Source organism: Balaenoptera ricei, chromosome 2 (assembly GCF_028023285.1).
Source record: "Balaenoptera ricei isolate mBalRic1 chromosome 2, mBalRic1.hap2, whole genome shotgun sequence".
Lineage (NCBI taxonomy): Eukaryota > Metazoa > Chordata > Mammalia > Artiodactyla > Balaenopteridae > Balaenoptera > Balaenoptera ricei.
This window is the reverse complement of record NC_082640.1, coordinates 28,910,975-28,936,403: the sequence shown is the minus strand read 5'-3', so window position 1 is coordinate 28,936,403 and position 25,429 is coordinate 28,910,975.

Sequence of the window (25,429 nt, the reverse complement as noted above, 5' to 3'; positions counted from 1 at the left end):
TCCTTAGCTGTTTTTAGTTATGCCACTGAGGTAAGTGGGTTTCAATCCTGTTTCCTAGATAGTCAATCTGCCATTTATTAGATGTGAGTCCTGCAAGTGACTTGCATTTTCTCATCTGTAAAGTGGGGATAATAATAATACCTATACTGCAGAGCTGTACTGCAGGTTATATGAAGAGAATACACACAAGCCAGGCACACCTGTGAGCACCCATAAACGGTTAGCCACTATTATGAAAAACAACAGCAGTGAGAATTCTGAGTGACATAACTGAAATACTAACACACACACAGAGTATGAGTGTGTGCTTCCACAAGGAAATCAATTTAGCCTTACTTACATTATATTATGTCTACTGATAGACTATCATCAGGAGATGTCAAATCAGTCTGTGCATGTAGGTTGTCACTGAATTCCACTAAATATGAAATGCTGCCATCAAAGGGAAACATGGAACTCGTGAAGTCCTAAAGGCAAGGTTGCAGGACTCCATGGTCAAAGATTTCCAAGGAAATTTATAAATCGAGAAAACCAAGAACCTCCATGTTAGGTTGCAGGAACAAATCAACTTATATAGATTCTCATGTGGGAAGCTTGGGTTCTGTGGCAATGCCTCAAACAAGCTGAAATTTATTGGATTTGTTTAATCTATTCAGGAGTCTCTGATTGTCACCTCAACACTTTCTGAAGCGTTATCTTCTACTTTAATGAAGATAAAAAGGTCAGAAATATCTGGGATGGAAGGGCTCTGTCAGATTTACAACCGGGAAGATGCAAGCCTTTCAGCTTACAATGCACTGACATGATTTAAAATATATGAATGTTGGAGCATTTCAGTTTGATTTAGAAAACCTCAGATGAAAACCAAAATCATCACTCCTGTCTGTATACAAATGATATTAAAATTTATCAGATAGATCCTTCTTGAATTAGTTTACTATTTAAAACATGAAGAAACTCCCAAGAATGTGAATTTACTAATAACCTTCCTGTACATTCAATACCTGGTCAAGATTTTGGAGGTGACCATACACATCTGCCACAAAATTCTTTTTGCTTGGAAGCAATTAGTACTTAAAAATAACATCTTTTTCTTATTTACACATAAAGCCACTTTTATGCAGTGCAAAATGTCAGTGCCAGAGAAAGAGCTCAGAAAAATTAGGGAAATATAGTCAAAATTTCTCAGTATGAGTCTAGTCAAATTTTGATGGTGTTACCTACCACAGCGTTAGAATGTCTTGTCCATCCTTTAAATTCTCGTGTGAAATCAAGAAAAAAAAATGGAAAAGAAAATAGCATCAACTTTGTATAATAACTTGAACTGTGTTTTATTATCATTGCTGTGAACATATTTCACCAGGTTGCTGTCTGAACTCCTCTGGCCTGTTTCTACATAACTGATTTAAAACAGTTGAGGCAGGCGTTAGAACTTGATCAAGGTAGGAAGTAATTAAGATTTGTTCTCTTCTTGCACTTTAACTGTAAAACAGGATTTCATGCATTTCAATCCTATTAGTTTATTTGGTATAAGTGACCTTCCCAATTACCTTTCTCAAGTACAGGATGCTGGGCTGTGTTTATCATTAGCAGAGAGAGCTATGCGACTTTTAAACCTATTTTCTGATTCAAATTTAGTAGATCTAATGAAAAAAAAAATACCTTAGGCTTTGCAGCTGCATCCATTTGTACATGCAAATTCGGTAATTGCATCTATAAATTGAGTAAACTGTACATGAAAACAAGCTTTTAAATGTTCAATTAATCAGTGTGCACAAATCTCCCAGTGTTCTTGCTACCAGCAAACTCTTCAACAGATCTTTCCTAGGAGCTGAACGACATTCTACTATTTCATTCCACATGCAGCAAGCTTTCTTACTTCCTGTTCGTTGGCTCTTGTTCATTCATTCAAAACTATTTCCTACACACTGTGTCAGGCACTGAGATTCTCTGGTGAAGAAGAAGGGCAAAACCTCCATGTATCTCAATTCATTATCTAATGCTGAGTAAATAAACATCAGGGATTTAAACTAAAGTTACTTATCCTCTGGTTTTGTTTCTTCAGTCCTCTTTCTTCCATGTGGCCCTCAAAAGTAGCAGAATTAACATTCTACAAAAATACTGAAGCATTGGGATCCAGTTTTCACTTTCAAGGATTCAAATTTGAGCATTTGTACAAAATAATTTGTTTTTTTGACAATTTCTTTGTGTGTAAAATTAGGGGGTCAACCAGACCTCACTGCGTCGCTCTCACCTGGGATGCTCCATGAGCCACACGCTACCTTTGTCTTTCACCGTCTTCTTCCCTCACAGTGTGGTGGTCCAGACGGTACTGCTAAGACTAGGATGTGCCCATCCACCTCTCAGGCAACGAATGCCTTAAAAAATTGACTCTAAGGAGGCAGATCTGATGATGGAGAACCTGAGTTCCTAACATGCTCCAGGTGATGCTGGTTTTCTCTGCCCCTGGGATGCGTGGCCAGGGCCTGGCTTAGCCTGCTCCCCACCTCTGCCCACCTGGGCTTCTACTTATAGATTGGTCTTGGGGGAAAAAAAACAAGAGTATAGTTAGAAAGAGGAAGGTGTTCTTAATGAAGCTAAACACAGGCATGGACAGTGGCCTATAGTCAGGTGCACATGACAAGAGGAAGGCCCTTCTGGGAACTATACTTTGTGGTGGTCACACACACGGAGGCTCAGAGGATGAGAATTTAGCCCAGCGTCTTCATTACAGGAAATGACAGGAGCTACTGTGTACTGCTTACTGGTGAAGAATGTCTTCTGAGCGCTTTTCTACATCATTACAGTAGAATCCTTTTCATTGCCTGTGTCTGACATAAGAAAACTAGGTCCTAAAGCCGTTAAGTAATTTCTCCAATTTCATACAACTACTGAATGGTGGAGCTGCAATTCTAAGGCAATTCTGTGTAACTCCAGAGCCTGTGCTATGCAAAATTCTTCCCATTATCACTCAGCACTATGTCCTTCCATATCTTGATACAATGACTGGTTTGGTGGTAGAAGGCACATTATGCAGAGAAATGAAAGAACACTGATTTTATCAGCTTGATATTATTTAAAACATCAACATTGGGCATAATTCATGTTTCTTGAAATGATGACCTATTCAAGGATTTGGATTTTTACATTTCTCAGATTTAATGAAGATATAGTTCAACGGATACAGCATTCTATGAAAGTTCCTATTAATATGTATGCATAACAGGAAAAAAGTGTCTCAAGTGCTCAAAATGTGCATTTGGTTATGTGGTTCTCAAAAATCCTTTCTAAAGTAAAAAAATCATCTAGTCATAGCATTTGGGACGAAAAGTTCTGAGAATTATTTTTGTTATCTACTTCCTTTGGGAGTTGAAGAAACTTTATTTTCTTAAAAGTAAAAAATGTAAGGGCTTCCCTGGTGGCACAGTGGTTAAGAATCTGTCTGCCAATGCAAGGGACACGGGTTCAACCCCTGGTCCAGGAAGAGCCCACATGCCGCGGAGCAACTAAGCCCGTGTGCCTCAACTACTGAGCCTGTGCTCTAGAGCCCGTGAGCCACAACTACTGAGACTGCGTGCCACAACTACCGAAGCCTGTGCACCTAGAGCCCGTGCTCCGCAACGAGAAGCCACCGCAATGAGAAGCCTGCGCGCCGCAACTAGAGAAAGCCCGCGTGCAGCAACGAAGACCAAACGCAGCCAAAAACAAATAAATTTATTTATTTAAAAAAATAAACAAACAAACAAAAAAACATTTTAAAAAATGTAGGAGTACGAAAATAAGAGTATCCTCAGTTCTGGATGTTTTCTTCCTCCTCTGTGCATGTAACCTTTCTGAAGCAGATGGAACGCTTTGTCTCCAGAGTTCTCCTTCTGAAAATACAGGGAGAGCTAATTGTGTTTATCACCTGCTCTGATGTGATGGTGTGCGGTGACCCCAAAAATAAACGCTGATTTTTCTGGAAGCATAGTTTAGGAAAAGACTGATTTCCCCTTTCCTCCGCCTTTTCCAGACAATAGAGAAATACGTTTGTTTAGTTGTCAACGTCATACATTAATAAGGACATAGACAAGGTGGGATTTTTAAAATAGTAGCCGGAAGGGTGAACGTCTTGTGAGTGAGTGTTGAAAGAACTGGGAACATGGGGGGTGGTGTGCGGAGAATTGGTGGAGGTGCAATAAGTGTTCCAAGCATATGAAGGGCTGACCTCTGGAAGAGGAGGGCGATCCCTTCTATCTGACCTCCACTGTCCACTAAAAGCTACACGTTGACATCAGAGCAGCAGATTTTGGATCCCTATGAAGACGCTGCCCCTCGTCAGAGCTGTCTGAGGGTGAAACCCTGCATGGGCTGGTGCAAGGTCTAGGAGTCGGGCATGGACAGAGGCTGGCCCCACAGAGCAGGACTCTGTGAAGGGTTTAAACATCGGGGGCACTGGACAAGGGCCTCTGTAAGCCCCTTGCCAATATGCAGACTGGGGCGCTGTGGTTTGAAGCTATTTACCTATAGGCAGGCACTGGTAAGAGTCAAACTGGTTTAGGCAGAAAAGATCTGGGGCAAAACCGTGAACTATCAGGCTTTTATTTTTAAAAATTTTCCTTCTTCTCATGTACCCTTCCTGCATGTGTCCTCTCCTTTCAAGTTTCTTTCCATCCACTCGGCAAGTTCCTCTCTTCTGATGGCGTGTTCCGTCCTGGAGTTCAAGTTATTCCACTGACCTCCACTCCAAATCAGCAAACCTGCCTCTCCTTAGGCCCTGACAGACTAGGTAAATGCGGGCCTCAGGAACGCCTGGAAAGCAGCCCTGCCAGCATGTCGGGGTACATTCATCTTCTCAGGCAACGGTCAATGTGTGGCTGTTATAGGAGCTTCAGTTACAACGACAAGCCTAAAATCTTTTAGGACCACACTACTCTAGCCATGCAGCAGTAGTCCTCTGTCTTCACTGGCCACGGCCCCTGAGTGTGAGCACATGGGGAACAGTAACAGGATTCTGAGTCCTAACAGGTCTAGACTGCATGACTGGACAGTGCAAACCAGAGCCTGGCAGCCTGAGAGTTACCATTGGCTGGGATGACTGATTAGGCCTTATCCTTTCAGGAAGGAGAGACAGCTTCACACATCAATCCCAGGAACATGCAGAAATAAGAGTCAAGAGGAATATCAACATGTTTAGAGGGAAAATGAATATCAATCTCAAATCCAACTTCTGAGAGAAATAAAGGCAGTTTTATAAGTTTTACAGGTAGCATAAATGTAAGGACATACACTAATTAATATTAAAACAGACTAAATAACCAACAAATAGGCTGTCTGAATCCCAAACGCATTTTCAGAATTCAGATTTATTTGATGCTATAGTGATTATTTTCTGAATCCCTTCAGGTCTACCATTGCAAGTTTGATTTTTAACTGATTAAACAGTCTCTTAGTTATAAATTTCTCAAATAATTATGGTGCAGAAACAATTTTCCATTACTTATTTGCTGATACATGACTTGGTTTGGGTGAAAAGCAGGAAGATTTATTAAAGAAGAATCAAGGAGAAGAACATTTAATCTTAATGTGTACCTTGATATAGTTCTTAAGTTATTCAAAGTTGTCAGTTTTTTGTTTTGTTTTTTTTTTAAACTTAATTAATTAATTAATTAATTTTTGGCTGTGTTGGGTCTTCGTTTCTGTGCGAGGGCTTTCTCTAGTTGTGGCAAGTGGGGGCCACTCTTCATCGCGGTGCGTGGGCCTCTCACTATTGCGGCCTCTCTTGTTGCGGAGCACAGGCTCCAGACACGCAGGCTCAGTAGTTGTGGCTCACGGGCCTAGTTGCTCCGCGGCATGTGGGATCTTCCCAGACCAGGGCTCGAACTCGTGTCCCCTGCACTAGCAGGCAGACTCTCAACCACTGCGCCACCAGGGAAGCCCCAAAGTTGTCAGTTTTATATTCAAATCAGAAACTGCTTTAAAATTGCATTAACTATATATTTGTATTTATGTATTTTATTATGTATTTGAAAATGGTATTAAAATTATGACTATTTTTTAAAGACTTAAATATGTATAACTAATGCATAGGCATTAAATATGTATGTATAAGCAAATGACTGTGTTAACATTAATTAATTAATTTTTAACATCCAAGTAGGCCATATAGCAAGGAATATTACCACATAAAGAGAGACTTTTTTATTATATAAAAATAGATAATTCATCAAGAAGAATTAATGTGCATGGAACTAATCACAAAGGTTCAAGATAAATCTGACAGAACTGAAAAGGGATATAGGCAAATCCAAAATTACTTTTGGAGGGTTGAACTCCTCTTTCTTAGTAATTGATAGAATAGACACACAGAAATGAGAGCCCAGAGCCCTGAACAATACCAACATGCTGACTTTACCTAGCTGACATTTTGTAGGATACTCCACACAAGAGCAGAGGAATCACATGGCTGTGAAGTGCACATGAAGCATTTGTCAAGATATGGTCCTCTTGGCCATAAAACAAATATCACCACATGTAAAGGCACTGAAATTATACTAAGTGTGTTCTCTGAACGCAACAAAACACAACAGAATTAAACTAAAAATGTCAGGAACACAGAGGTATCTCGACAATATCCAAATATTTGGAAATTAAACAACATTCTTTTACATAATCCAATAGCCAAAGAAGAAATCTCAGGGAAGTTATAGTACATCTTAATTGAATACAAATGAAGCAGAATTCATCAAACTGGGTGAGATGCATCTAAAGTAGTGCCTGGAGAGGGCTTTAATTCAAGAAATGCTTATATTAGAAAATAAAACATGGTCTCAAATCAGTGGTATAAGTTTCCAAATTTTGAAAATAGAAAAAGAAAAGTTAATTAAATACCAAGAAAATGGAAAAGGGAAATTATAAAGAGCAAAAATCAGTGAAGTAGAAAACAGAAAATTAGAGAAAATCAGTTAAACCAAAACTGACCTTTTGAGAAGATTAAGAAGATTATTAAAAGTCTAGCTAGAGTGATCAAGAAAAAAAAGGACACAAGTTTCCAATATTAGGAGTAGAAGAGTGAGCTCCATAGACCATAGACCTTAATGGCATAGACCTTAATGGCACAGACCTTAATGGCATTAAAAAGATAAAAGAATATTAAAAAACTTCAAGGCAATATATTTGATAGATTAAATAGAAAGTATGCAGTCTCACCCAAGAAGAGGTAGGTGACCAGTCACCATGATTCCACTAAAGAAATAAAATTCCCGTTTCAGATGTCTTCCCTGGTAAAATCTAACAAATAATTTTTGGAAGAAATAATAGCCATTCAACACAAAGTCTTCCAGAAGATAAAAGAGGAGAGAACACATTTCAACTCATTTGGTGAGAATACAACTACTCTGAAAGCAAAACCATAAAAAAAATTACAAGAAAAATACTACAGAACATACATTGCTGATGTAAATGCAAGATCGTACAACCCATTTTGAAAGCAGTTTGGCAGTTTCTTATAGAATTAAACATATACTTATCATAAGGCCCACTATAGGTATCTACTCAAGTGAAATGAAAACTAAGGACACACATGTGCATGAATGTTTAATCATAATCACCAATAGATGGGGAAAAGAAAACAATGCCCACCAAGTTTTGAACAGATAAACAGATGACGATGCACCTGTAATAGAACAAGACCCAGCATGGACATCACGTGATTCACACAACAGCACTGATGCATCTCAGAAGGTCCATGCTAAGTTAAAGGAACCAGATGCTGGAGGCTACATTGGTATGATTTCAGTTACAGGTTGTTCCGAAAAAGGCGAAATTATAGGGAGAGGAACCAGACCAGTGTTAATCAGGGGCTGGGAGCGGGGAGGGGACTGACTGCAAAGCTGAATAAAGGAACATCTAGGGTGACAGAAATGTTACGTCTTGTTTGTGGTTATGGTTAAAAGGTCTGTAAATACATCTGTCGAAGCTCATTAACCTGTACCCTTAAAATGAGTGCATTTTACCATTTGTCACTTACGCATCTAACAAGCTGATAAAAAAGAAACTGAAAACTCTCACTATAATGTGGTACATGGATTGCAAAGAGAGGAAGATGCATGTGGTGGAAACTAGTGAGGTGGCTGGTGGCAGCGAGCCTGTCCAGAGTCACTCCTGTATCCAGTCTGATTGAACTAATTAAGATGTGCAATACGCCTCTGCCCTTCTGTAATTCCATAGCATCAGCCATTTTCACATGCACTAAGAGAAAACCCTAAAACATTTAAGCAATGTCACATTTTAGCAGAACAAGCCCAGAATATCATCTCAGCTTAACCAGTGTTTTTATTCAGTAGGTCCCCCACCCCTGAACAAGTAACTGAATGAAAAGATACTGAACCTGGATTCAGGCTTGAAAGAGGCTCCCGGGTCACAGTCTCATGGTAACAATAGGAAAACTTACCTTAACACCTCTTCCTTCTCTGCCTGTAAAAAAGAGAACGTTTTCTTTTGCTCTTACTGGCACTGTCTCCGGGGACAAAGCAATAGATGGACTGAACTCTTCCTGTCCAGTGGGGTTTTTAGATACTTTTGATAATGGACTTAAACGAATGACTTTTCCCATATATTTCAGTAAGGGTGACTGATTTTCACCCTTTTCCTACTTTTATTCAGAGTCCTTTTGCATAAAATACTTTTCATGAGCCAACATCTTTTACCGGAGTTTATTTGTCTGTGGAATCCCTGAGTATCTTGTAATACTTACTTCTCCACCTTCAACTTCAACGATTTAACATGCCCCGTGTTGACGACTGCCGCCAACCCTAAGAGCCTGCAGAATCCAACCCATGAGAGAACCCTTGACAGTCTGGTTGCACTTAATACGTCTAATGGAAATGTAATATTCTCACAATTGCTTTCGCCCTCCCAGTAGCCCTGAATTATTTAGGAATAACCTCATATCTCCCTAAGTAAAATACAGCTACTCCAATGAGCCAAAGCAGGAGCAGTGGTCCCAGGTCGGCCGGGAGATAAGTGCTGAGCACACACACCCCACGCCAGGGGGCTGCTTTCCTGGCCCCCAGTCACGATTCCTCACACTTGGGCAAAGTCAGAGAAATGCTGCTCCCCACCTCCCGCCTTGCAGCGTTGTTTCTCCTTATGTTAGAACCACGCACGCATGCATTCCACGTCGACGGAGCATCTATCTGCTCACACATCTGCAGAACAATGAACTTGAGGACCTTGTGGCCCCTTACCAGTGCAAGGCCACCGGAGTCCGCATCTTGGAAGCTGTCGCCCCTCAAGGTGGACGTCAATCCTCCCACAGCGAGGCATGTCGTGTGTCCGGCTTCTTCAACTTTCTGGAAAGCTGCCAACTTCCCCTGGGGTTAACCTTGCTCCCCAGAAACATGGCAAGGAAAGTTATCCAGGTGTGACACTGGCTTTAAACCTGGAAGAAGCAAGTTTGAATTTCAGCTCTTCACTTAATCCATCATGCTCAGAGTGCTCTTCTATAAATAGAGCATAACAATAATTACCATACCAGGCTATTGGGAAGATTTGAGAAAATATCTCTCAAGTTCCTAGCACAGTGGCTTATGCACAGAAGATGCTTAATGAACAGTAGCTACTGCTATTTCTGTCAACTCTGGGATCTTTTAAAATAATATCTGTTTAAGTGATATTTATCATATCTTAATAAATATAACAGTAAGAAAAATGGCAGTGTGATTTTTTTACATGGGCGAACCATACTAGGCAATCCATTATTATTTTTGTTTGGGGGGGGTGGGCAGAAGGACCCATGCAGACTTTATTCAGGTACGGAAGACCTTTGTCACTTAGCAAGCTTACAATTACCTACGAGGCATAGAGTCGTAAGTGTGGAGACTCGTCTGTGTCCACACACACCTCTTGGCCACATCCAGGGTCCCCTTGTCCACTGGGAGAGACGAGAAAGGGACTGGGCACCAGAAAGCACGTGGGCGACTGCTTGGCCTCACACTCAGACCTGGTTTTCACTCCTTTATCAGCTTCCAATTGCCTTCTTCTATGAAGGAGATCGTGTTACAACCTCGTGAGAGATCAGAGACCAGCAGTCTCTCTCATCGGAGGTCTGGGTTTAGACAACATTGAGTTGAAAGAACAGAGCGCGACCCCTGCCTTGGCCCATTCAGGACATTCTAACAGGACACCACAGACAGGGCAGCTGATAAACAACCAACATTGATCCCTCACTGTTCTGGAGGCTGGACATCCAGGATCAATGCGCCTGCAGATTCTGTATAATGGAAATTCGTGACCAAGGACCTCTTTGGCGGAACTGGGTAACTTTATGACATAGGTGATACTTGAATTGGATCTTGAAGGATCAGCAGGAATTTGACAAGCAGAAAAAGTCCATCTCTGAAGGGGAGGCGTGTGTGCCAGAATGAATAGTGTTGACTTTGGGAGCCACAGTCCTAATAAGGCACAGCGGGGTGTTGGCCAGCTCCTCTCCTCAGGACCCAAGGACGGGGGCCAACGGGGCAAGCGGCCAGGGAACCACTCAGGGCACCGTGGCCCTCCAGGAACAGACAAGAGAGCAGATCCAAGCTGAAAGCTGAGAAGCGTTTCCGTGCGACCCAGTTCTGAGACACTGGCTTGGCTCTCACAGGAGATCAGCTTCGTGTGGGATTTCCTCTGAGAGTCTCCTAATTACTTTGCGGTCTAAACATCCCCCATTCTGCTGTCGGGATCTCTGTGGACAGCCAACTCCATTCTGCTAAACAAAACCAATGATTTGGAAAAATTACAGCCCTGGATGCTATTGCTGGCACCGCAAGGACACCCTCCCTGCTAACGGTTAAAAAAGAGAAAAAATTGGCTGGCGCAGCAAACCAGGAAGGCCTCTTTGTCAGTGCAGAATGCAGTGCTCCTTTGGAAAGGGAGTAGATAGAACACCGTGAACTTGCACGAGTTAACCGGGTGGTGGCATCTTCAAAGGTGGTGGCTCCTTCTTTTTGAACAAAAATGGCACATTCCACTCCCCAGTGCTGACCAACCACGTGTAAGTGCTGGTTAGCAATGTGTCCGTGACGGCCAATCCCTCTGAGGGGCTGGACTTTTGTAGACGCGGGGCTCCTCTTGCTAGCGACTCATCAAAACACAGGCCTGTGAATATCTGAGTCATCAAATCTGAAGCAGGATGCTGAGTGTCACTTGGATTTCTGCCCCCCTTCCTGAAACTGGCCTGAGATTTCACAGTTCCTGAAAGGAGGCATCTTGACTCAAAAGTTTTGCCACTTGATACTTTCTTAATATTCTACATACATACCGTAGCCCAAGCTTTTTCTCCCACAGACACAGTTACTCCCGTGAATGTGCACTTACTCAAGTATGTGGGTACAGACAGGGCACTCAGGCTTTCCCATCAGAGGCAGGAGAGTGAGCAGAACGATACTCTGACAGACCTTGTATTTCTTTCATAACAAGTATAATGATAATAATAACAGCATAAGCGGCATCCTCTCTCCCTCTGATTCCCTAAGGTGTGTGGCTGTGAGCAGGTCTCAGTCTTAACTCAGCTCCTCAAACTGGTGTAAAAGCAGATGAGGGATGACTGGGGGTTTAGTAAGAGCGGAGTCTGTGGTAACCGAGGCAGGTCAAGTCTGCCCTCTGGCCACAGGGATGAGCCTGGTGTTTCCTCCACAGGATTGTCTTTCAATAAGCAGAGTCAGGAGTTATGTTTCATCCAACATCTTTTGTCACATGATTTTTTTCCCCAAACTGTTCAAGCAGAACCGGTCTGGTCTCACATCCAGACACAGAAGACCTGTCTTATTCCAGAGCATTCCATGTTTCTACTGTTCCTCTTTTCAAAAGATTGAGGCACAAACAAAACAACACTGTATTCCAGGTTAGGGTTTTGCGCTATTTTGTGTATGGTTTTCCTGATTTCATTGACTTTTAGTACTCTGGATGGGGAGAGAGAGAGACATAGGCCTCTGTGACAAGGTCCTGTGCAGCTGGGAGGCCAGCACTGTTGCACAATCTCACTGTCCCCCGAAAGGAGAAATCATGGCCCTTGGCTGTGCCACTTGGGCAAAGCCAGACCGCTCCTGGTCCCTCTTCATTGCATCCGCTCCTATTTTTTTTTTACTCCAAAGGTGTGTGGAACTTCTCTGCTGGATCCCTGGACTTCAGGAAGGCTTTCGAGTCCACAGGTGATCATCTAAATTGCGGAGCAGACAGTAGAAACTCTTAATCTTCCATGATGACATCACTCCTAACTGCACATTTTGATCTGAGGCTTTGGAACCATCCTAACTATGGAATTCAGTAGTAGAATGATGTCAGCACATTGTGGGTAGAATATCCAAATAAATGGGAAATCAACATGAAAGCATGGTAAACCGTAGAATTTTTTAGGACAGAGGACTTTGGGCTTATGCTGAACACGTTGCATGGATGGAACCAGCTGTGGTGTTTAGACAGAGCCCTTTGGGGAAAATAGTTTCCAAGAAAACTGTTCATATTCAAAAAAGGTTATTCCAAAGACAAAATGAAATGTATAGATTCTTCCTTTGGAGACCAGACAGCCTGGGACCGCAGTGTGGCTGGCCCCCGTCAGCTGGCTTAGAGATTTCAGGGGCTCTACCCTCGGTGCCGCCTGCCTGCAGCAGGACCTCACTCATGAAGACATGGAAGCTCAGGAGTGGGCTTGATGATGTCATTTCTTACCTCCACTTCCGCATAACTTATCAGCTCAGCAAAACATAATCTAAAATAAACTCAGGATACTGTCGCACGTTTATCTGTATGATCAAATGTGTTTATACCCTGACTCTCAAATAAGACTGAGGACAAGTCCGGAGGTCTTCAGTCAGAGGAAGGACAGGTCAGGTGGTCTTACATCAACATCATATGGCGGACACAACGTATTCCTAATACTGGAGAAAACAGGCATGAGCCTCACTCACAGGTAATGTAAATCTGTTCAGCAATCTGCATGCTCCTATTCTGCGGTACTCACAACGCTTCCCACTTCCCTGAGCCCACATGCCCCTATGTGCCTCCCAGACTCCCTGAGGTTTTTCACGACATCCTCTAGAACAATCACTCCACAACCAGCACCCTCTGTATTGTATTCACAAGCTCTCATCAGAGCACACATATCACCTTCGTGTCTTAGCTCAAATCTAACTCTACTCTTGAAGCTCTCTAGGAACTGAAACAAGTTAGTGGCTTTACATGTTCAGTATGTGTCAGTGTCCAAAAAGAGCATGTGTCTTTACAATTCCCCTCTTCATAAAGCCAAACTTTTCATCCTATCCTCTCTCTATTGTCTGCATGATGTAGACCCTCATTCATCAAAGACGTTGGCCCTTGGTCCACAGTCTTCTCCCCAACCTAAGTGTAGCTACTGCTCTGTGTGATCTCAGTGCTTGGAGACCCCAGCTTCTAAGGGTGAACATCTCAGTGGCTGCCTCACCCATCCTGCTTACACAGGCCGCAAAGAAAGTCTCGGGTCCTGCTACTCTCTGACAATGCTCCTCATCTAAACTCACTGTCCAAACCTCTCTTCCTCCCAGACTGCTTTTCAGTCATTCCTGTTACAATCCTCTGCTGATTCCACTGGGTGTCTAGTCCATCAGAGACTCTTGTATACAATTTATCACCACTCTCCCTTCTTCATGTTCCTCTTATGGAAACACCCACGTTTAGTCTTTTTGGACTGTTGTTGTCATTTCCTTTGAGATCATTTCTGGAAGTACAGGTGGGTAGAGAGGTTTGCTCGTATTTCCTACTCAAATATCTTCACTACACCTTAAACTGTCATCTATCAAATAGATCAGTTAAACCACTGCTCAGGTAGAAGCCTCTGAAGTTGTCCTTTTTAATCACATGGTTTTCCTCTTCTCTGCTTTTATCACAACAATGGCCATGAGTTTTCGTGATACCTGTATTGGGAGGAGTTGGGCTAATAAACTGTTTCTATGGACAGACTGGAGAGTGTTCACAGGATGGTGACTTTTCTCCCCAAGAGTGCTCAATTCAACCACGTCTTACGCCCTTCGCATTGACTTTCTCTTCCTGTTACTCACAGTAAGTAGGACCACTGCTTACACAACCATTTTCTGTTGCTACTCTCATGCCCCAAATTAACATATATTGGGTTCTTGATTACTATGAATCAGGCATGATGACCATACAGGGTAGAGAATCTCTTCCTACTCATTTTACATATGAGAAAACTAAAGCTATGAAGTGTAAGTTCGTTGCCCTTGGATTCCTAAGTAGCTGACTCATGGGGAGTGAGTGTGTCTGTACACAAGCAACGTTCACTGCTGGGTTAAAACACTTGGCCATTCTCACAAAGAACCTGATTCTCCAATGTTTCATGTTTACTAATAAAGTTGGAGGCTACCGTGTCTTTAGGGGGAAATGTATATACAACTGCAGCTAACAAGTGAGAAATTGATCTGATTCATAAAATTGGCACCTGCAGCCTCAGCACCCTGGGCCAGTCTTACATAAATGTTTTCAAAACAGTAAAACTCATAAAGCACCAAAACATTCTAGTGAGTTAAAGCCTCAGCTTCTGTGCCCCTCCAGGTCCTCCTCAGCTTATTTCTTGGTCCCTTGCGGCACAGACACAAGCAGAGAACCAAACAGGCAGTCAAGGCAACAGATGTGCCCTGGCTGGGGTCTTGCGAGGCTCAGCAGACCTTGTGAGCCAGGAAGTAGCCAGAGGAGGACCATGAGGCGGCCTCTCTGTGTCTCTCCTTCCTTACAGGTGGAGTGAAGAACTGAGGTGACACTCTTTCAAACTCATGCCAGACTTCAGAATTAGACTCTAGGTATGTGGAGGTTTTGTCATTTTCTCAGATTAAATTTTAACTAAAGAACGCTTTGGTAGAAACAGAATACATCCATTGCTGGTCCATTCTATGTGTCAATTTCATTAATTTATCACATTAAAATTTTGACATGATCTGCATTCTCAAAAGATTCTTTTCTGAAAGTCATCATATGCACTGAACCTGACCAGGAAAGACTGCTATTCCATCATGTAGTTTGTAGGGTTCAGCCCACTTCCACTCTTGTCCTAGCCTATCCCATCTGAGTAGTCTCATATTATTATAACTCTCTGTTCCCAGTTTGTTTACTTGGTTGTATATGTTGAACCCCAATGAGTAAATACAAGTACTGTTAAGGTAATTGTTTCTCTTAACTGAGTCTCATATTTATCCTTATCCACATCCCTCCCTATGATTGAATCTTTCCTCATACAATTCCTGATGCAGAGAGCTTCTGGGGTAAACTGACATGACAGGAAAGGAAAACTCTTCACAAACATTCTTCATAGAAAAGCTCTTTATATGTGGCAGATGAAACTATTTCAACTGCAAGTAAATATGGAAAAGCAAAATTGTTGTGGAAAATCAACAGATTTGTTTAAAAATTGTAAGATGTTTGTTAACTATGCAAAAAAGGTGAAAGAGATGCTAAAGAGATGCTAACAGCTGAATATCCACAACCCAGAAGTGACCATTGTTAATGTATTTCCCTCATAGTTTTAAAAAAAGAAATAAAATATACGGATAAACTTAGATTCTTCAGTGTAGTCATAGCACACCCTCAAAAATAAACGGAATTCCCTCTAATCTATATGGAAGCTATGGATGCCCTTCCTCCCTCTCTTTCTCTGTCTCTCTCTCATATCTCTCTATCAATGAATCAACCTGTCTATCTATCGATCGATCTATCTCCTATCTATCTATTGATATCTATCTACCTATTATCTATCTATATCTGTTTATCTACCATCTATCTATATCTATCATCTATCTATCTATATCTATCATCTATCTATATCTGTCTATTATCTATCTATCTATACCTATCTATCGTCTATCTATTTCTATCATCTATCTGTATATTAATGGACCCTGGCACATATTTATCGACTGAATTGACATGACTTGGGTCAGATAATAAAACTAATTTGGTCACTGAGATCTTCCACATCAAAACACGTGGACAGATCTAGAGTCTGTCATACAGAGTGAAGTAAGTCAGAAAGAGAAAAACAAATATCGTATATTAACGCATGTATGTGGAACCTAGAAAAATGGTACAGAAGAACCGGTTTGCAGGGCAGAAATAGAGACACAGATGTAGAGAACAAATGTATGGACACCAAGGGGGGAAAGTGGCTGGGGGGGGGGAAGAAAAAAGAAAACAAAAAAACCCCAAAACACCCCCCAAAACAAAAAACAAAAAACACGTCAGACGTTTAAAATTTCCACCACTGCCCAGCAGAGTGTGGAATTAAATCACATGCAGGAGGCGTGTAATGAAATGGTTATCAAGAAACGTACTTGGCTTGCTCAGCTCTGTGGTTAAATCTCTTATGAAGAGTAAAATGCCTAAAATCCCAGGTCCCTGTTAGTTGTTGGTAAAAACTGACTCGCGGTCCCAGTCACTTCCTCACATGGCTCTTTGCACAAAACAGCGTGTACACAACAGTGTTCTGAGGAGCCCACAGAACTGCGTGGAGGCGGGGCAGCACCTCAGCAAGCCCCACCTGAGGGCTGGGTCTCCTACGTCAGATTCCAAGGCAGGCGCTTAGCAGCTCAGTGCTGCCTCTGGGATCCTGAGGGCACAGGGTATCCTTGTTGCTAGGAAGCTTTGTTGAGGAGAGGTGTGGTGTCCCTGCCATCTCTCTGTCCTGCACCTTCACAGTCCCAGGCAGATGACAGCTTCTCGGTAAATATTTGTTGACTGATGAAGAGGGATAAGTGGATTCCACAGATAAGTGGAATTAACATGGAGCAAATGACATGGGATGCCAGAGTCATTTTATTAGACTGCTGAATCGGAAAGGTCTCAGGAATTGCACTTACAGATAGACTATGGGAGAATAAATTTCCACGAATTTTATTCTGAAAGAGAGGGCCTTAGGTTCCTTTGCTGCTCATCCCTTTCTTATCTCAAATGCTATGACTTTTGTTCAAATAGCTTTCCAGCCCCCACTGCAGACCTCTGTTCCAGGTAGAGATTTATTCCCCTCAATGAGCTGTCTCCTTAATCTCCTCCACTTCAAAGAATGCTTAATAGTTTCACTAACCTTTCTGAGGAGCTAGGAAGATCTTGGAGTATCAGTATGGTTCTTGCTTTCCTCTTCAGCGCAAATTTCATTTCTGTAATATCAAATTAAAAATAAAGTGAGCGTAATATTCTACAGTATTAGACACACCTTTCTAGCACACCTAACCGTCACTTTTGCATGTTTATTTGAAACGCTGGCTCATGTATTTCAGAATGCTGTATACTCTTGTGTTTACAATATATTTCATTGTTTATATTTCAAGTGTTTCTATTGTTTCATGTTTTATATTGCTGAACAAAAATTAATATTTTCTTTGCTTCTTTTTCTACTTTACTTTCATACCATTGCGTCCTAAGTGCCCCATATAGCAGTTGTAGGAGGAACACAGAAAGTCATCATGCAATAAACCAAATAAAAAAAATTATAAGCCCTTTCCTGTTCCTTTCGTAGGTGATGGAGTTGGTATTGGAATCTTTTGATTTACATTGTGATGTAAAAAACTACTAGTTCCTTTTGTGTTAATTTACAGTTTACAAATTATGTTAGGAGACCCATCCTAAACATAGCAAGGATGAATAGTCATTTTTTTTTTGCATGTGACTAGTCATTTTATATAGGATCATTTTCTCCTGGCCTGTTACCTTTAATCATTACATATAGTGTCTCCATCATTTTAAATGTTGAGTCCTTCATAGGATTATTTTATGGGTTATCAGATTATCTGATTAGTTTGCCCTGTAAATTGGCCAATACTGTTACCAGGTTTCAATGCATCATGATTCAGTTACATTAAAACTGGAATGTACTGAATATGAATTATCCACACCTAATTTCATTTCTGAGTTTGGATTTCTGAAAATAAAGACTCAGAAACTAATTTATCTCAGATATACAATCATAACAAAAAATTTCAACAGTTTCTGAAGCTAAATCTATGGAATTGTGCCTTATCCTGAATAATTAAATTCACATTTAGCTTTATTCACTGTTCACTGCCTAAGGAAGAAAAATTTGCTAACACAATTTTAGTATTACAACAAATATTTATGTTACATGGAAACTTCACTTCATCCTAATCACTAAATACTAAGCATAGAAGCTTTGCAAATTAAATAAGCAGAGGATTATTGGTACCTGGACATGATTGATTAATCATTTCTTGACACTAAATGGTAAAGACAACAGGCTTTTAATGTGATTCGATCTGAGGGAAGCTTGCTTTGCAGGAAGGGGCATTAACTGTGGGTCTGGATCCCCATGTCTCGCCTGCCCTCCATCTGGACCCAGGCAGAAGAGGAGGAAGCCTGCACAGGTTCTCAAAGCTTCTGGGTACAGGTGACACCTGCTTCCACTTGCAGCTCACAGGTCGAAGCCATGTGTCATGGGCACACCTGAGCTTAACAGGGTGGGGACTTTTACATAACCCTCAAGGTGAGGCAGTGGGATATTCCACACACAGTACCAAGGGTGATGCATGTTTGGGTCCAAGGTGATTTTCTAGTTGTGCAAATTGGGATTTGTTTTGGCTTTAAGTTTCCTGAGTCTCATTTTCTTCATCTTGACCACAGGGATGATCATGCCCATCTTGAAGGACAGTTGGAGCTGAGGTAGCAGAATGAGCCTGGACGGCGTTGGGTTGGAGGAGGCCGTCAGCAACCGGCCGTGCTCAGAGTGGCCGCACTGTGTCGAACAGTGTGAGTGTGTAGGAGTTTTATGTGGACTCCCCCATTTAGTGCCTACACTAACAGGTGTGTCATTGCCTCCGCTTCACATATAAAGCCAAGCGTGAAGCTGCATAACTTGACCGCGGTCAAATTAAACTAGATGGTGAAGCTGGGGCTGGGCCCTGGTCCTCCCCACCACAGGAGGAGGCTCAGCCAATTCACAGAAGGAATACAGTTGTTATCAGGGCTCCAGAGGCGTCCTTGCTCATCCTGCCTGGCAAGGAAGTTGTCCGCTTCCTCCCCCTGGACTTCAGTGGACCACTGCTAATGGCACTCATCCTGCCAAACACAGTGACCTTTCCCGACAGGCAGACCTTGCCTCGGTTTGTGTTTCATGAAGGAGAGCTCACTTTGAGGAGCCGAAAGAAGCTGAACCTTGGAAGATCAGGACGACATTAGGAGTTACTGAACTATGAGTAGGGAACGCAGACAGGAGCAATGGTTTGTACAATGAAGCACTGATGTTTACAGTCCCTTTATAGACCAGGCACTGTGGACGGCATGCTTCTCACATCATTTCATCTAGTTCTCAGAGTGTATCTGTAACTTGCCCAAGCCTGCCCAGCTGACCAGCGGGCTAGCTGACTTAAGCCCAAATTGTCCACTCTAAGCCTGGCATTCTTTCAATTTCATCCAGATAACAATAGTAACAGTAATAAATAATACAGAACTTCCTAAAATACATCCACACATACTCAACGTAGAAATAAGCTTCTACTTTGTCTTTGTTCTATGTTTTTTCTGCTTTGCTTACCCTCATGCCTCTCTCTCCTCAGGCTGCCTGAGCTGCTTGCTGAACAGCGCTTCATGCTCTGGGCCATTTCCGCATCCATGAACCGGTGCTAATTGCTTTACCTTTTACTAGGACTCTGTTACATGATAGATAAATTTATTTAATACAGTGGTCCATGCAAAAGGATTTGCTCATCTCCTGAACTGTCTCTTCTTTCCAAATGTCCAGTTTGGAATTCCTCAACATTGGACACTAGGAAATGTGTCTCTTTCTCTCTCTACATCTGTCTCTCTATATACAAATATTAATTTAATATTATATGTTTTTATAATATTTACATATTTATATATGTATGTAAATTATATGCCTGTAACTTCAGGGCGAATTTTAAACTCCTTTTACCTTCTTTATTCAGTATCTACATCAAGTGAATAGAGACTTCTGCACAGATAAATGTTCCTGTCTCAGTTTAATGGCTGCTCCTAATAGTGAGATGAGCTTGATCAGATATATAAAGATACCAAGTCCAGACATGGAGAGAAATTAAATGTTTCTGCCGTGTGCAATCCCACAGGATACGGAAAGGTGGCCAAAGGTTATTATATAATAACCTTCTCTATTTCTGGAAGTTCTCTATTAAAGGACAAGTGGTTAGAATCAACTTCACAAAAAAATGATTCATTGTAATCGACATAGTTCTTCATTTGATTAGAAATATCCCAAGTGTAATAAATGCATATAAATCCACACCATATAATGTACATAAATACCACAACACATACAATACTGTGGTAATGTTTGCATTCATCTCAAGGTCATACCAAATACACAATTATACAATTTACATTTTATTTTTCTCTCATACACTGAAAATCCTTCTTTTTGTTTAGTCAGCTAAAACTTCTTCTTCTAGATATTTAGCAAATACAAAACCTGGACCAAAAACCTTTAAGAAACATCTTTCCACAAAGTTCTTTTTCATAATTTTTTTGACTGTATTAAATTATTAGGAACCATTAACATACTATTATCAAGAAATGTTTATGGCATCTGACATTTAAGACATATGCTAATTAAAAAAATAGGTTTAGACATAGATGTTTACCTTTTATATCAAAAGTCAGTTTTGGTCAATAAACATGAACTATTCTTTTCAAGGAAATTTATCTGAATGCAAACCAAGGTGCACCTGACCCCCAAACATGGCTTCTGTCACCTTCACTTCTGTCCACCACAAACAGTCCTTCTTCAGAATCTGTCCTGATACACATCCTGCTGTGGACCTCTGCTGTCAGCCTGTTCCACCGGGGAATGCTTCACAATTTGTACCTCCAGGAATTTAACTAAAGGTATAGCTGAATCCGTGGCAGAGTGAGGTCCTTCGGGAGCCTTCATTTTTAATCAGATGGCATTTTTCTTAACAGTTATCCTATCTCAGTCTGCATCTCCTCTATTCTCTCCAAGTATTCCCACAAGCACTCAATTTTCCCGTGATCTCTCTAGACGCCTTGGCGTTGGGGTATAGACAAAGCCTCTTACAGAATCAAATGAGACACGCAAGCTTTTCAGATCCCTGGGCTCCACCACAAACTTGCTGAATCCGCATCTCAGGGAGTGGCCAGTGTTTCTCCATTGTGCCTGAAATGCAGTCTTTTATAAGCCATACTGATGGTGTCATTGAAGGATGTGTCAGTAGAATGGCCCCAATTATGTCACTAATCCCTGTAACCTAATAATATGCTCTCTCACATGGCAGAAGGGTCTTTGCAGATGTGGTTCAGGTCATGGACCTTAAAACAGAGACATCCTGGATTATCCAGTGTGCCCATCTAATCACGTGAGCCCTGAAGAGGCGAGAACATTCTTTGGCTGGAGGCAAGAGAGGCTGGCAGAAGCAAAGTCTGAGAAGCTCCAAGTGTGCAAAGAGCTGGACCCCAATGGCTGGAGGGAGTCACATGGAAACCTGAGAAGACATTCAGGGGCCTCCAGTAGCAAAGACCAGCCCTGGCTAGGAGCCAGCAAGGAAACCAGGGACTTCAGTCCTACAACCACAAGGAACTGAATCCTGCCAACACTGGAATGAGCTTGGAAGCAGATTATTCCCCAGAGCCTCCAGCAAGGAATGCTGAGAAACCACTCCAGGAATGCAGCTCACGCCCGGAGGAGGTAGAAATGTCTTCCTATTCGGAATCAAGTCCTTCACGAGATACATATATCTGTGTGCCTCACCAAGGGAAAATTTTCTTCTAAACATCACAGAGAGCTTCCACGGTCTCTAGTGTGTATAACAGTCTGATCTGGAAACCAGGCCTTGCTGGGCCTAGCCTGAGGTTGGGTTTGTTGACCCTCAACAATCCTCCTCCTGGCTTACCTTACCAGTGTCACTAGCTGATACCGCAGAGGCTGCAGATGCCTTTTCTAGCAGTATGGTGCTTGGTGCCACAGCCCAGATATACCTGGGCATACACAGCCATCACCTAGAACTCCTGCTTCTGCCCTCAGGTGTGGGATTCCAACACCAGTCCAAGTGGACCCCAGTTGTTCTCTCTCTACACTGGATGCTGCTATGGCAGATGCCATCTTCCTGGGGACCATCTGGGCTGCCCGCCCTGGCCTGCTTCCTCCACCTCTTCCTTGCTTGCCTTCTGCTTCATATCAGGCTGTGGCTATCTCAGGGTTTTCCCAACCAGGCCCAATTAGGTTTTGAAGTTTTAAGGGAAAACACAATATTTCGAATAGGACATTAGGGGATATTTTGTATCAAAGAGTAAACATGTTGACCAGACCATTGTGTGTGTGTGTATTCCTGGGCATGGAGCCAGGACTCTGCAGCTATGACAAGTGTCTCCAGGTGATTCTGAGTAGCTGGTATAAATGCTGAGAACCACACTCTAGGTATTTCTCTGTTCCTTCTGAGTCCTCGTCATCATCGTCTCCTCCAGGGGACTGGAAGCTACATGTTAATCTGATGGACCTAGTTCATGCTCAAGTACAAATGGCTGATGACTTGTTAAAACCTGTTACTCTCTTAACCCCAGAAGTGAACAAACTGGCATTTTCAGCAGTAAAGACGGTGACAAAGCCTTTATGGCTCCTAACAACAACGGTGCACAGCCTTCTCTCAGCACTCAGCCCTGGCAACCTTTGCCCTATCAGCCACAACCTGCGGCTCTCCAGGCTGGGAGGGGCATATGGCTGAGAAACACATCGCCAAGGCTAAACAGGATACGTTTATGTTCACAGTAGCTTGCCTATGGGGACCAATCCCTAAAATTGGATTTCTTCTCTTTTTTACTGACAAATAATAAAATGGACAGTTAAAAATCAATTGGATGTTTGACCTGCATGTAAATGAAATAGACCCCGGGCCCATCCTGTGGGAACCGTGCCCTCAGGTTACAGTGGAAATTGCTTTGTCGTAATGCTGTGGACAACCTCCTGTGAGGAAATCTCATCCAATTCTCAACAGGGACAAAGGGTGTTATTGGTTTGTACTTTGCTGTAGGGCTGATCTCAGTTTGTTGTTCCCCTTCAGCCTTGATATCATTCCTGTTCATGATTTACAGCTTGGAAGCCAAATGCACTTCAGAGTCTGCAACTGATAAAACCCGGTGGATAATGACAGAGACAAAGTGCTAAAGGCAGCTGCTCACCCCACCTCCTGCCTGGTGACGTAGTGAGGACCTGGAAAGCTGTCCCGGAAACCCAGTGTCTGTCACCTGGTTTACAGTAAGTCCATCTGCATTCAAGGGTTTGGAAGGAAAGGAGTGAAGGCGGGAAAGAAGTAAGACAAGAGAGAGAGAGCCTCAGAGACAGAGACAGAGAAACACGAAGAGAGAATGTTCACCTCAAGGTTTCATATGCTCCAACTACTAGTCCCTCGTCCCATGTTTACTGGCAAATTGTGAAACCCACCCACACTTTGATTTGTATTATTGAGTCATTGTGACAAAAGGGAGTCCCACATACATTTAAATGCACAGGAACTGGGGGGTTTTGATTTAGGCCTCCCTCCCAGAAAGACACTAAGAGCTGCGACATGCTTGGTAGGTACTGGCTGTGTGGGGCATGGACGGAGACAGCACTGCCCACTCCAGCAGGGCCATGGCCGAAATCAGCCAACATCTGCTGATGTCGTATTTTAGCTCTGCGATGGATGGGCAAGGTGCTGTGGCTGTCGGGATGAAGGAGAGGATCTCCGTCCCCTTGGAGTTCAGATCCAGGTAAGAAAACAGAACCATATGACAGAACAGTCAGGAAACGGCCGTGTAATAGGACAAGTGTGAAGTTAACCACAGGGTAAGTGCTGAGGGGCTGGAAGGGGAGGGGAGCGAGATGAGTAGGGGCTGCAGCAGTCAGAGTTCTGGGGGTGGCTGTGAGGAACCCCTTATGCTTCTTCTGAGAGAAAGGACTGGGTTCACAGGAAACAGTGGACCCGTATCCTCAGGAGATGGCACTGCTGGGACGCCTGGGGCTGGTAAGACAGCAGTTCTCACCAAGGATGTTTCCAAGGTGGTCACCCTGTGGGGTGCATTTGTCAAAGGACACCTTCAGGAGCAGCACTGGACTTCAGTCTCAGACACACCAAGAAATGGTGACCACAAAAGAAGGAAGCCTGAGTGTGCAGAATTTTACTTCATTTGACTTTGTACAAATGATTGTAGCTAAGAGGATTATTTTTCTCCAAAATACATTTCCTTAAAAAATGTAGGCAGCAGATGAATAAATTTTAGGGGAACTTAAATGGTTTTTATTTGTATTTATAGATGAGTAGGGCTTCCCTGGTGGCGCAGTGGTTGAGAGTCTGCCTGCTAATGCAGGGGACACGGGTTCGGGCCCTGGTCTGGGAGGATCCCACGTGCCGCGGAGCAGCTGGACCCGTGAGCCACAACTACTGAGCCTGCGCGTCTGGAGCCTGTGCCCCGCGACGGGAGGGGCCGCGATAGTGAGAGGCCCGCGCACCGCGATGAAGAGCGGTCCCCGCTTGCCTCAACTGGAGAAAGCCCTCGCATGAACCGAGGACCCAACACAGCCAAAAATAAAATAAAATAAATAAATATAGATGAGTAATCTGTTTCTTAGTTGAGCTGTAAACTGAGGTCTGTATTTGGTATTCTTAGGAAAACAATTAAATCATTAGCACGTTTAAACTTTAAAAGGGACAGTTAACTGTGAGTAAAACAAACAAACCCAAAACACATGACTCAGAAGAAAAAAGCCATCCCTCAGAAGCTAATATTTTTCCTCGCTTTTCCTCAGTCTGGGGGTCCAATGGCCACTGGCTGTAATAGGACAGCAATTTTCCCTCCTGGAAGCAGTGACATTTTAGTGATTGATAAGGTGCATTATTTTAAGTACATAATAAGCTTGCGGCCATTCCAGCTGAGTGGAGCTATCTAAGTGGAAGGTCATCGTCACTGCCATTAGGAAGGAAACAGTTTCTAATGATAATCCCCTTTAACTTTGGCTATCACTGCACTCCAGTCAGTTAAAGAGGTGATCTGGCCCCATCGCAGCCTAAAGAGCCCGTTCGGTGTGTCAAGGAGGCCACTGCTTGTGTATTAATGTAATGTACTCCCTTCCCAAGCAGCTGACTGTTTCTTGTTGCTGTGTCCACAGGATGTGGGTGGAGGAGGTGGCCTGACAGATGGAGTGATTTTTCAGGTGCCTTAGTGGTCATGTCTGACCAACTGACATATCCTAAGGGACACTTCTGGTGAACTTTTTCCCAGGCGAAAATGACGAACTGGGTTTGTTTGTTTTTTCTTCATCTCTATTGAGGCCAGATTTATGGAACTGAAGTAATGCAAGATGACGAAGACTGACCACAGGTCAGGCATGAGGGGTGTCCACAAAGCTCTCACAATCCAGGTGACCCCTCCCGGCCTGCCTCCTGTTAAACTC